We start from the raw sequence: 15318 nt of genomic DNA, 5'->3' as shown, positions 1-15318 counted from the left end.
AAAACTGGAGAAGAAAAGCACGAAACAGATCAGAGTGGAGAAGAATCCTGGAACAGGCCAAGACCCAGAAAGGGCTGTCGAGCCAATGATGATGATGATGATCCCTTAAAATGAGAATATCCACCAATACCCTACACCTTGTCCAGGTATACGCTCCTACAACAGCTGCACAAGAAGAAGACATCAACAGGTTCTATGGTCGTCTAGAAGAAACTGTTCGCGCTATTCCGAATCGTGAACTCGTCATAATTTTAGGAGATTTTAACGACAAATTGGGGTCATCTAATGAAAATATTGAAGGAGTGCTGGGCAAAAATGGACTGGGACAGAGAAATGAGAATGGCGACCGTCTAGTGGAGTTCTGTGTAGAACAACATCTTACAATTACAAACACGTTATATCAACATCATCCACGGAGATTATACACATGGCGCAGCCCAGATGGACGAACAAGGAATCAAATAGACTACATCCTAATAAGATCAAGATGGAAGTCGTCGTCCATCAACTGTAAAACATATCCTGGCGCAGACTGTGGAAGCGATCATCAACTCCTGGTATTGAACGTTCGACTTCGTTTTAAAGTCCCCAAAAGAAGACCCCAGAAAAAAGTCATGTCTCTAAGTCCATCAAAAATCAATGACTTTCAACAAAACCTAGAAGATGCTCTTTCTTTAGACCAAGTAGATAGTGACCCTGAGAGCACTTGGATCTATCTCAAAGATAAGGTAATGGAGGCTGCAAAAGACTGTGAGGCAGCGGTTTCCACTGGCCGTAAGCCATGGATATCCAATAATACGTGGACTGTGATTCAACGCAGAAAAGAACATAAAACTAGATACGGAACAAACGATGAATACAGAGCATTATCGAGAGAAATCAGAAAAGAGTGCCGCAAAGATAAAGCTGATTACATCTCTCAAATATGCAGAGAGATAGAGGAACATGGCTGTCGAAATGAACCGAGGGACTTATTCCAGAAGATCAAACTCCTTACCAGAGAATTTAAACCTCAAACGTGGTCTGTAATAGATAAGGAAGGTAATTTAAAGACCGATACTGATGAAATATTGGAAACATGGCGAAACTACTGTGGCGAGCTATATAAAAATAACGAGGTATCAGCAGAAAGTCAGTGGCCTTCTGACTACCCTAGAGAACCTACTGTCTTACTCGCTGAAGTCAAAGACGCAATTAAATCACTAAAGAGAAAGAAATCCCCAGGCATTGATTCAATACCATGTGAAATAATACAGTTACTAGGTGACAAAGGATTACATATCATCCATTCTATCTATGTCGCTATTTGGAATTCAGGAAAATGGCCATATGATTGGTGTACCTTAATTTATATCCCACTACACAAAAAAGGAACTACTGCCAGATGTGAAAACTACCGCACACTATCACTAATAACACATGCTAGTAAAATATTGTTGCATATCATCAAAAACAGATTAAAAACCTATTTACATTACCAAATACCTCAGGAACAAGCGGGGTTTGTAAAGGGTAAAGGTACAAGGGAACAAATCCTGAACCTCAGACAACTCATTGAAAAGTCTAGAGAATTTCAAGTACCTATGATTATATGCTTCGTTGACTACCAAAAGGCATTTGATTGTGTAAGCTGGATAAATCTGTGGTAAATTTTAATAGAAATGGGCGCACCAATGCACCTGGTGACACTTATTAAAAATCTGTACCAGTCTAATATAGCGACAGTACGACTAGATCAGAAGTTCTCCAACCAATTCAAGACCGAGATAGGTGTTAGACAAGGATGCGTGTTGTCACCTGACTTATTTAACATTTATGGTGAACATGTCATGAGGATGGTTTTAGATGGATGGGCCGGTGGAGTAACAGTAGTTGGTAGGAAAATCTCCAATTTAAGATTTGCTGATGACACTACACTTATAGCAGCAAATGTGCAAGAAATGTTTGATCTTCTGCGAAGAGTTGAGTACGAAAGCAATAAAGTTGGTCTGAAAATCAATAAAGCTAAGACAAAAATAATGGTGGTCGATAGATTTGACACTATTCAACTGACTAACATATTACAGGAATACCAGATAGTAAACACCTTTGTCTATCTCCGGTCTAGTATAACTAACGATGGTAACTGTGAAACAGAAGTTCGGAGACGTATTGGTATGGCAAAGAATGCGATGAGTCGCCTAACTAAAGTTTGGAAAGACAGATCTGTCTCTCAAAATATCAAGATGAGACTGGTGAATGCCCTTGTATTCTCAATATTTCTATACGGAGCAGAGACTTGGACTCTTCGCGCATGCGAGCGCCAAAAAATTGATGCCTTTGAGATGTGGTGCTGGAAAAGAATACTGCGCATACCTTGGACAGCTCATAGGACAAACGTTTCCATTCTAAACCAACTCAATATTAAAAAAAGGCTGTCCACAATATGTCTGCAACGAGTTCTGCAATTCTTTGGTCACGTGGTTCGCAGAGGTGATGACAGTTTGGAGAGATTAATTATTTCTGGAAACGTTCCGGGGAGAAGATCAAGAGGACGATCACCAACTAGATGATCTGACCAAATAAAGCATTCAGCTGGAAACTCATTCTGCGAAGCTCTTAGAGCAGCTGAAGATAGAGACCAATGGAGAAACATTGTTAGGAATATTGGAAGAAATCACGATCCTCAGTAATGGGGAAACGACAGGAGAGAGAGAGAGGTATATTTTAGAATCCTGTTCCAGATGAAGAACAAGAACAAAATATTCCAATCAAAATAAATTTCCAAATTGACGAAGCTGTGTATTACCTACTTTATTTATTATAAACAGCAAGCTATATGGCAATATACAACTTTGAAATTTAGTTCTTCTGCCGATTGATACCTCAATGGAAGGTTGTCACTCCATCTTTTGCGCGGTTGACCGATATTTCTACCGATTGGTGATTTTTGTCTTGCTATTTTGACTACATGGTTCTCCCCTATTCTGCTTATGTGGTTATTCCATTCTTTTTTTCTATTTAGTGTCCATTCATTTATACATTGTACGTTACATTTTCACCTAATGTCTTCACTGCTCTTTCGATCTCTAGCCTATTTCGTATAATTATTTTTAGTACATACCTACTCTCATCTCTGCTGTTTCCAGTAGTCTTTGTGTTGTGACTGTGTCGGATTTTGTTATTGATGCATATTATGTCATTATTGGTCTTACACAGGCTTTATAAACTCTTGCCATCATCTCAGTGTTGATATGTCGGTTTCGCCATTTAGTGCTATAAAAGGCATCCTGAAAATCTATTTGCTTTTTGTACATGATTTCTCACTTCTTTGTCCATGTCTTCATAGTGGAACAATGAAATTCCAAGGTATTTTACGATTTTACTCGTATTTCCATTACTTGTTCAATACTGATGCCATCGATTTCTGATTTACATCTGATTGGTTCTTTACTGGCTACTATTTTTTTAGTTTTCTGAGATGAAATTATCATATTGAATTCTTTTGCTCTTATTTTATATCTGTTGACTAATCTTTCCAGACTATTTTCATCTTGTCTTATCATTATTGCGTCGTCTGCGTCTACATAACAGGGTATTATTACTTCTTTCTTTCCCAATATGTATACTCTTCATTTGTTGACGCTTATGATGATTTCATCCATGATTATATTGAAGAGCATAGGTCTTAATAAGCCTCCCTCTCTTATTTCTCTGCCTATGTCTGTAGGTTCTGTAAGTTGTCCATCTATTCTGACTTCGATTTTGTTGTTTCGGTAGATGTTTTCGATAGTTTTTATGATATCTCGAGGAACTTCTCTATTATACAGAAGATGGATTACATCTTTAAGTCTTACTCTGTCAAATTATTTTTTAAGTCAATCAGACATAGAAATGCCGGTCAAACTAGTTCGTATAATAATAATCAACAACTCTACGTTCATTAAAAATAAAATTACCAAGAAAAAGAGATAGCCGGGCGGGAATTCCTTGGGACAGCGTACGTACATTAACCTGTTCTGTACCTTATGGGAACAGCTGATATAATATACCAAAGATATTATGGAATATCAATTAAAGATACCAGATACCGATACCCATATTGAAAGCTGGTTGAACTGGCGTGTCATGTCAATTTTTCACATTAACCCCAACATTATGCACACGTTAATAAAATGACGCAGCAAAGTAAACGAAATTATAAATTATTATTGTATAAGCTTTTTAAACAGCAGAGATAGTTGTTTACTAGTAACTTCTAACAACCAAGAATTACCTCAATAAAAGAGGCCAAAACATTAAATAAATAGTTTCCATTTATGTATTTTCAATTGTACAAATTTTGAAAAATAAATCTGAAAAATCATACTCTAGAATCATACCAAGAAACTTGTAAAATGAAATAAAATGCAAAGAGAATAATTATTGTGAGGTAGATATTTAATAAAAATTCTAAATTAAATCTTCGATGCTATTGATATATTGATTATAATAGTTAGTTTTTTATTCATGAGTTAGTTTTGAATGGTCTTAAAATTTGGCAACAATACTATAAAAAAACTAATAAGATATTAACCTTAAGAAATAGTACTGATGCATCCTTGGTACGTACTTATGCAAAACCTTAAAAAACGCAATATAATGCAAAATATTTTGTGACAATATTATAATATTATGATAAATTCCAATTTACTTTATAATTTCCTTGCTCTCACTGAATCGCATTATAGGGGTGTCAATGGAGTTTTTGCTTACGGAAAAAATCAAACAAGGTAGAACTTTTTGTAATTTCATTAAGAAACGTTTAATAAACAACATATCAAAAAGTTCTGCTGCAGAAGTGGGTGCTTCATTTTTTAATAAACAAACCGCGAAATTAGTTGTTTTTTAAATATCTACGAAAATATAAATCCTAGAAAAAAACTGACTTGACCATTGAAAAATTCAGAAACTTATATATAAAAAACCTTATGTAAATATTTTTCTAAAATTAAATCTATAGCTTCTAAAACGTTTAATTTATAACGCTAAAGTCACCCTTCTTACAAACATTGGTGCGCTGTATAATAGCGTTCGGCGAAGTGAAGAGCACCAGTTATTTTAATATAATTCTTTTAATAATTGTTAGAATAAAGAGAAATAATGGGCATAAATACGGTGTGGGCGGAAAGTGAGACTTACATGAATTTTGTTTAAAAATGATTTAAAAATTTGTAACTAGTACAATTTTACGTATATAACTCTCAAGTTTCCACAACTTCCCTTTCAAATATCTCACTAAATGATGTTTCATTAAAAAAAAATCTCAAAAATTTAATTCAAATGAAATGACGTAACAAAAAATGTAATTTTTGAAAACTTTTTAGTTTTGCAGAATGTTATCTACCAATTTAACAGGGTGTTACTCAAGTTTCAACAGATATATTACAATTTTGTAGGTGTTTTTTTTAACTTAAGACGTAGTCTTTAAAATGCACTAAATTATTTTACGTTAGACATGAAATAAACAATTTCTTTTTGAAATATTAAGAAAGATAAAAAAATGTAATAAAAAAACCGAAAAATATCAGTTAAAAAAATGTTTGTACAAAGTCATCAAAACTTCTTTCTATACAACTTACCTAAAATACATTTAATAACAAGCTTAACAAATAGTAAATGTTAAAAATTTTTTTTGGGCTCTTATACAGTATGTCTACGTAACTTGGAACCTATTGATAACTTAACTTTTTTATTATCAGTTTTACGAAAAAAAGTTATTCTTTATAAAATACTCTGCATCGTATAGAATCTAAGATACAACCATCAGATGTAAAATTTTATGGGTATGTATGGACATGTCAAAGAAAAGTTGTTTGGGATTAAAAACTATGTAGTCTAGGCGCCAGAGGGGTCACCGTGTCCTTTTCAATTCTGATGGACAAACTCAATGGTTTCCTATGGATTTTTGGCTGCTGATTACGAATTTTGAGGGTAGATTTCGATCCCAGTGGTCAAAAAATTGTTATAAACAATGTCATTGTTTATAAATTGTTTATAAGGCTCTGGCTCATAAACTAAAAGAGATAAAAAAAATATTTCAAAAAAATTTGTTCCCTAATAAAAAACGAAGAAAAAAACGTTTACTAAACTTAAATACAACAATTATAACTCAAGATATTGTAAAATTAGTGTAAAATGCAAATTACAAATTGCAATATAAGTATTTTTCGAAGCTTTATCGATGGTAACTAGGCTTCTACGCATGCAAATGAGCCTTAGAAGGTCTCATTTTAAAGCTTAATTAATAGGCTTCCAAGTAAAGTTATGTTAAATTACTTTATTTTTATTTGTTTTAAAGTTATACTCGTTTGAAATTATAATTTTCTTAAAAAAAGTACATTAATTTTTTCATAAGGGTTTCAAGCAAATATGAACTATAAACATTTATACTTTAATTAACAATAATGATAAAAAAACTCAAAAGAGACAATTTAAGCTTATAAAAATGTTCGTAAGATTATTTTTGACTAAGATATCGATATTTTAATGACTCGCTATGAGGCGCAAGATCGGCTCACAGTCAAGTAAGTATTTTTCGACGTTTTATCGGGCGTAGCTCGGCTTCTATGCATGCAAATGAGCCAATATAATATATGATATCCATATAAAAATGGATCCAGTTCTTTTGCAGCATTATCATTGCATTGACGCACAATGTGATGTGGCGGCATACACACAATTGACGTGCCTTGATGATTCTGCAAAAGAACTAGATTCACTTTATATGGATATCACATAGATAATTAGACTCTGAAGCCCCAAAAAGTTTTAGTTTTACTGCCTACAAGAACAAAGTTAGTACCACCATGGAACTATAAAAATTGCTCTAATGTGCAGTAAGCACAAAAGCTGCTATGCAGATGTAAAAAAGCTGAGATTTCTTGCATATCTCGATGCAGATGCATGAAAAATAATGTTTTTAAAAATAGTATTAATAAATAATATCATCTGACTTTTTATTTATATTTCTGAAATATTGGTTTTTAATGATTTTTTTCTCATTTAGTACAAAAAATAGAAGAGAAAGTAAATAGAATGAAAGGTTATACGAGGTACAATATGATGATTTAATTATAAGAATTATATGATAAGATTTTATTAGCATTTTTAAAAATAAAAAATAAAGATATACGTAGAAATTATAATTTGCATCGAGAAGTTAGCGCCTAAACCTTTACGAGGTAAGCCGATCTTGCGCCTCATAGCGCGCCATTAAAATATCGATATATTAGGCAACAATAAACTTATGAAAAATTTCGTAAGTTCAAATTGTTCTTTTTAAAATTTTCCATCATTATTGTTAATTAAAGTATAAATGTTTATAGCTCATATTTGCTTGAAACCCTTATAAACAAATTAATGTACATTTTTTTAAGAAAATTATAATTTCAAACGAGTATAACTTTAAAAGAAATGAAAACAAAGTAATTTAACAAACTTTGCTTGGAAGCCTATTAATTAAGCTTTAAAATGAGACCTTCTAAGGCTCATTTGCATGCGTAGAAACCTAGTTACCATCGATAAAGCTTCGAAAAATACTTATTTTGCAATTTGCAATTTGCATGGTGCACTAATTTTACAATATCTTGAGTTCTAATTGTTGGATTTAAGTTTATTAAACGTCTTTTTCTTCGTTTTTTATTAAGGAACAAATTTTGTTTGAATTTGTTTTCTCTTTTACTTTATGAGCCAGAGACTTATAAACAATTTATAAACAATTAAATTGTTTATAACAATTTTTTGTCCACTTGGATCGAAATCCACCCTCGAAATTCGTAATCAGCAGCCAAAAATCCATAAGAAACAGTTTCTCCATCAGAATTGATAAGGAGACAATGACCTCTATTTGGCGCCTAGACTAATGTTTCAATATTCAATTACATCCTTCTAATTAAAATTGTGAACTATAAAGGCACTTACTGCTAAGCGAAATTCATATTTTTTTTAAATATCTCGTATAAATTTGAAAAAGTTTGATATCTGATGGTTGCATCTTAGATTATAGACCAGGTAGAGCAGTTTATGAAGAATCGCTTTCGTAAAATTGATAATAAAAAAATTAGGTATCATAATTGTAACAAAATGATGTTGGGTATCCGCAATTTGAGTAAAATTTTCATTTTTTTTTAATTAGAAGGATATAATTACATATTCAAAAATAGTTTTTAATTCTAAACATCTTTTCATAATAAAAATTTTTGATATTCTGAAATATAAAGGTACTTTACTTTTTAACAAAATTCATATTTTTTACATATCTCGTATAAAATTGATAAAATTTGATATTTGATGGTTGTGTTTTAGATTTTAGACTGTGAAGAGCATTTTATAAAGATTTTTTTTTCGTAAAATTGATAATAAAAAAGTTTCCCATATGGTTCCTAGTTACGCAGACATACTGTGTATAAGAGCGCAAAATTTTTTTTTGACTTCAAATTGTTATGTCAGTTTCCGATTCAGCATAATAAAAAAAAAATAGAAACATTTTTGATCAAAGTAAAATGATGAATTAAACGATATTTTTAAAATTATGTATACAAAACAATTGTTGCTGTTTAAAAAATTAATAAACAATTAGCGGCGAAATCTGTGAGTAGAACTTTTTATTTTAACATATTTATAAACAACTAACAAAAAAGGTTATAGCGTAATATAAGCTGACTTCCCTATTTTGTTTGTGAGTAAATTTAGTTTTATTCCTGTCGCCAGTGGGGGTACAACGGCCTCCTTAATTCAGATGGACTTACCCAAGTTTTTTATGTATTTTGACCCGTAGAACACGATTTTTTTGGGTAACAGTCTATCCGGATTTCAATAAGATTGTTATAAACAAAGAACTTGAGGAATCACATAACAGCAATTTTTTGCAAAACAAAACATTTTTTTGTAATTTTTGGATCATTCTAACCAAAAAATGTTTTTACAAGTTTTTTCGTAGGATGCATAGTTTTCGACATAAACGCGGTTGAACTTTCAAAAAATCGAAAAATTGCAATTTTTGAACCCGAATAACTTTTGATCGAAAAATAAAATAGCAATTATGCTTACCGCATTTGAAAGCTCAAGTCAAATTATATCGGTTTTGATTACTTTCACTGCTAAAAATTAATTTTTTTATTGTTAAACAAAGCTATAAACACATAGTGATTGAATGATGTTTTCAATGCATTTCTCATTTGATATCGTACGAGTAGGTGCGCATACAGACAATTTCTACGTAGATTACAGACATTAAAATGCATGCATTGGACACGGGAAATAATATAAGTTTATGGCTTTGTTTAATAAATAAAAACTTAATTTTTAGCAATGCAAATAATCAAAACCGATAGAATTTGACCTGAACTTTCAAATGCAGTAAGCAGAATTACTATTTTATTTTTTAGTCAAAAGTTATTCGGGTTCAAAAATTGCACTTTTTCGATATTTTGAAAGTTCAACCGCGTTTATCTCGAAAACTATGCATCCTACGAAAAAACTTGTAAGATCATTTTTTGCCGAGGATCACCCAAAATATACAAAAAAGTTTTGTTTTGCGAAAAATCGCTGTTATGTAATTCCTCAAGTTCTTTGTTTATAACAATCTTATCGACATCCGAATCAACTGTTACCCAAAAAATTCGTGTTCTACGGGTCAAAATACATAAAAAAACTCGGGTAAGTCCATCTGAATTAATGAGACCGTTGTACCCCCCTGGCGACAGGACTATTTTCAGTTATTCAACAAATGGCTCATCTGGAAGAAAAGTGTCGCAATTCAAAAAACAATATTTTTCAGGAGAGACAAAAATAGATTTTTGTAGATCCTAATTTTACTGTCAGTTTTAAATGGTAACTGCTAAAATTTTTAAAATAAAAACGAAGTATATGGATAAGTGATTGTTTCTAATTGTGTAAGAAGCAAAACCAAAAAAACTATAACATCAGATTTAACAATGAAAAAAAGGTCAAATTTTGAATTATGTCACTTTTATTTAAAAAATTGGTCACCTTTTTAAATAGTAACGAGGCATTTCTAGGACACTTCTCGAAATACAACGGTTTTCGTGATGAATAACTGAATAACGATATGTTGACGTCGAACGTCAGAGCATAACCTCAAAAGTGTCATTATTCCGGAATAAAAGTATTTATTTTACCACCAAAGGAATAATGACACCACCGCCATCTTTTAAAGTTGGAAGTAAACATATACAGTATGTCCCTGTAAGTTGTATCCATATGGAAAACTTTTTTATTATTAATTTTACTCCAAAACCTAAGATTTAACCATCAAATATCAAATTTTTTGAATATTATACGAGGTATGTCAAAAAGTTTGAATTTCACTCAAGAGTAAAGTAGCTTTATTTTTCACAATATTGAAAATTGCTATTATAAAAAGTTGTTTAAAATTAAAAACTGTATTCTAATATGCAACTATGCACTTCCATCTTTCTAACTGAAATTTTTTTTTGAAAAATTATGGATAACTAACATTATTTTCAGTTATTTCAATTCAGATAACTCTTTTATTATTTAAAATTAACATGAAGTAAAACTCCCTAGTGTAGTTGGTATATTTAATAAAAATTCTAAAAATTTTTAAAAATCCAAACGGATTACGTTCAAAACGTTTTCGGACTTATCAGTCCATCATCAGTGAACCTAAAAGTAAGTAATCTCACTTAGTAGTAAAACATTTTGGAAAAGATCAACGAACGAAGTAAAGACCCAAGCGGCGAATAGACAAATAGATAAGGTCAATGATTTATGAAGAGAAAAGTAGGGTGAGAAAATGGCAAAGGGTGAATTAGTTGTGTTGGTGTTACTGGGGGTTGTAGAGTAAATGATTAGTATGAAAGGAGATTTTGGAAATAGAAGGAAGTGAAGTATGAAAAAGAATGAAAAAGAAGGTTAAGTTAAAGGTTTTATGGGTGAGGTCAGGAAAGTTGCTAAGTGTGAAGGATAAATTGAAAAAACAAGGAATTTAGGAAAAAAGTTGACGGTGAATGGGAGTAAAATTGCGATTAAGGGAGGTTTGTCTATTCACACAATTGGGACTGGACCTCAAGTCTCGGATAATCTCCAAATCCTCATACAAGTTCAATCGGAGTGTGTTTTTCTGCTGTATATTGTGCACCAACTGGACACCCTCAGGAATCTTAAGTTCATGTCTATTGACTTTAAGGTGATGTGAGAAAGAGGAAGTAGTATCTCTCTTACTATGTTCTAGGGATCTGGTGGCAAGAGATCTACAAGTTCTACCGATGTAGGTAGCATCACAATCTGAGCAAGAGAGTTTATATACACCACTACGGTTCATGTAGTTGATTGGATCCTTAGTATTGGTCAAACTCTTGTTAAGGGTGTTATTAACTTTAAAAGAAATTTTTAAATTATTACAGGAGTTGGTAATAATGTATTTAACTCTTTCAGATAGATTAGGGTTATGGAAAGGCAATGAAGCATAAATCGGAGTTGTTGTAGATGAAGTAGAAGAAAAAGCTGACTGTTGAAGTAATCTGAGCTCTCTTTTATGTTGGAGTTTATTGATGATATCAGGGTCATAACCATTGTTTATAGCAATCTGTTTAATGATGTTTAATTCTTTGTTAAATTCTGTAGATGAAAGAGGAATATAATTTAATCTGTGGGTAAAACTACGGAATGAAGAAAGTTTGTGGGAAAGAGGATGATTACATGATGAATGAATTACCTGATCTGTTTGAGTGGGTTTACGGTAGATCCCAAAGCTGAAATGGTCATCTAGTCTGGTGATAGAAAGGTCTAAGAAATTAATGGAGTTAGAAGTTTCTAGTTCCATAGTGAAAGTGATTTTTGGATGAATTTGATTTATTTTATGAAGTAAATTCTGTGCTAAGTTGGAATCGCCTGAGATCAGAAGTAAACAATCATCTACATAACGGAACCAGTGTAAAATCTCAGTATTTTTTATGATATAGTTGGATTCTATAGTTTGTCTATTCGCCGCTTGGGTCTTTACTTCGTTCGTTGATCTTTTCCAAAAATTTTTACTACGCTATTCATTTAATTCTCCTTTTTCATACAGGTCCTTTTTCCTTTTTATTTTATTTTTCTCTGTCTTTTTCTTTTTATTTTTCAATTTTAAAAAAAATTTTTTCTTAAAAATTCAAAAATTTTTTAATATGTTGCATTTAACTTTCTAGCCACTCTAATCTCTAACTTTACAACTTTATTCTTATTTTACTATTTTTAACTTTTAATTATTTTCCAAATACAGTTTGTGTCTTGTGCATCCGGTTGACGCACTTCTTTTGAATCTTTTGTTCATTTACACATTTTATCAACTTAGTTTTAATTTAACAATCAAATAATTCCATTTTCTTTTATATGCATAATGTTATAATACTTCCTATATTTTTGACTATAACTAACACATTTTCACATTCCGTCTATTATTTATATTTTTCACTTAACAATCTTATATCAGTTACCTCAATTCTCACCAATTTTTTTAATTAGTTAATTTCATACAGAATCAATATCTTACTAGACTTATACAACCAACATTACATTTAACAAATTTATATTTCTATACACACTAAACAACTGTTGTATCACTTCAACGTTTTAACTTTCACCCACAAGGCTATTTTAGGCCAAAAAAAAATTATTAACTTTCATTAACCAATAATTCTATCTTACATTTTGTTTTCATTACCATATTATGACAATAAGTTCGATCAAATTTAATTTTATAGTCAAGTTTATAGTAATGGTTGTAATATTTTTATAAAAATAGTAAATTTAAATTCTAATATTAAAAATTAAAATTCCAACACAGTCTTAAACTTAAATTTCCGTAACCACATTGGATCTTGACCTTGGTTAATACCTTAAAAATTCCCTTTCCTGGATGTCAATGTTACTGACATTTGAAGTATTTCAACTTCCTTCTAAATCATTGACAGACTAAACGTAGTTCAATGTAGACCTAATAATTAAAAAAATCTCTTAATTAATGGAGTAGAGCATCATGTTCCTAGTACTAATCCGTTGGCATCCAATGTAAGCCAAATTGTAGATCAGATTTCACCATGTAGTTAGAACATACATCTTGACCAGTGTTTGGCATTGTGGCTATTTAGCAAGGACAGAGAGTAAGTAATCGTAACCACACTTTTCAATTTTTAACATTCAAAATTTCACCCTTTTCAATTTTACTAAGTGAGATTACTTACTTTTAGGTTCACTGATGATGGACTGATAAGTCCGAAAACGTTTTGAACGTAATCCGTTTGGATTTTTAAAAATTTTTAGAATTTTTATTAAATATACCAACTACACTAGGGAGTTTTACTTCATGTTAATTTTATTTAACTAGATGGTATACAGCCAACCTTCGGGTATTATCCCGTTTTATTTTTCTTTTATTATTAATTTTACAAAAAAAGCGATTCTTAATAAAAAGTTCTGCATGGTATAAAACCTAAAATACAACCACCTTATGTCAAATTCTATCAATTTTATACGAGGTATGTCAAAAAATATGAATTTCGCTCAAGAGTAAAATACGTTTATTTTTCGCAATATCAAAAATTGTTATTATGAAAAGTTATTTAGAATTAAAAACTATGTTTCAGTATGTAATTACATCCTTCTAATTGAAATATTCTGAACTATAAAGGTACTTGACTTTTGATCTAAATTTATCCTTTTTGACATACCTCGTATAAAATTGTTAAAATTTGATATAAGATGGTTGTATTTTAGGTTTTAGACCATCCAGAACTTACTAATTAAGAATCACTTTTTTTCGTAAAATTAATAACAAAATAGTTATTAAAATTGAAATAACTGAAAATGTTAGTTATCCATAATTTAAGAAATTTTTTTTTCAATTAGAAGGATGTAACTGCATATTAGAATATAGTTTTTAATTACAAACAACTTTCCATAATAGCAATTTTCAATATTGTGAAAAATAAAGCTACTTTACTCTTGAGTGAAATTCAAACTTTTTGACATACCTCGTATAACATTCATAAAATTTGTAATCTGATGGCTGAATCTTGGGACCATGTAAAACTTTTTATAAAGAATAACTTTTTTTCGTAAAATTAACCATAAAAAAGTTTTCCATATGGATACAACTTACAGGGACATACTGTATATGTGACATTTTTCCTGGTGAAACTATATGGTATCTGGAGGCATTTCGCTTTCCAACCGTTTCCTAAGAATCTTCAACTAACTAAAATCACAATCAAGATGCACTAGAAATAAACAAACCACGACACTTCAATGTTACCAGGAGCATTCCCGAATCATTATTTACAATGCATAAACTTTGTAAATCATGATTTGGGATTTATACAATGTATACACATTGTAAATCATGATTTGGGAGTGCTCCTTTTAACATTCAACGTGTCTTGGTTTGTTTATTTCTAGTACCTCTTGAAATAAACTGAACTATATACGTATGCAAACCAGTTGTTATACTACCTAACGGAATATTTCTTCTTCTTTAAGTACCGTGCCCAAATTTTTAGGCGTGGGTAGCTTCCATAACAATTTGCCGATATCGTTCTCGATCTTGTGCGGCATGTAACAATTGATCTGCTGATAAGCCAGTCCATTGACGAAGGTTTCGGAGCCATGAATATTTCTTTCGACCAATTCCCCTTTTTCCGTCGATCTTTCCATTGAGTATTAACTGCAGCATCCTCTATCTGCTACCTCTCATTATATGCCCCAGATATTCAAGTTTTCTCTTTTTTTATCATCTTCATTAAGTCACCTTCTCCTTGACCTACTCTGTTTAAGACTTCTCTGTTTGAAATGCGTTGAACCCAAGATATTTTGAGCATTCTACGATACGACCACATCTCAAAGGCTTCTAATTTGTTCATCATGTTAACCTTCATGATCCAGGAATATTTACTGCTCATTTTTCTTCTAATTCTATGTTGTTAAAACGATTGTTTTCTTGTAGTTCGAGTAAATATATTTTTTTTGTATCTCTTCTAATCCAATGGTTGGCATATAAAAGAGACGCTGCAGTGCTGTTCAGTGCAGTGCTGTTCAGTTTGTATTCACAAATCTTTCTGATAAGTGGTGAACCATGAAATACGTAGGTATAGGATAATGGTAATACTCGAATTGAAAAAACCGTATATACAGAGGTTCAAAATTATGGAATAAACTCATTTTTTCTAGAATCGATTACTTTGGAGAAAAATCCGGAGATACGTCAATTTTTATTTTTAAATTAGGATATTTTGGCATATAATATGTCATACTAGTGAAGTCATCCATCTGGGCGTGATG

This window comes from Diabrotica virgifera, chromosome 1 (genome assembly GCF_917563875.1).
Source record: "Diabrotica virgifera virgifera chromosome 1, PGI_DIABVI_V3a".
In the NCBI taxonomy this organism is placed as follows: domain Eukaryota; kingdom Metazoa; phylum Arthropoda; class Insecta; order Coleoptera; family Chrysomelidae; genus Diabrotica; species Diabrotica virgifera.
Note: the sequence above shows the minus strand (reverse complement) of the source record.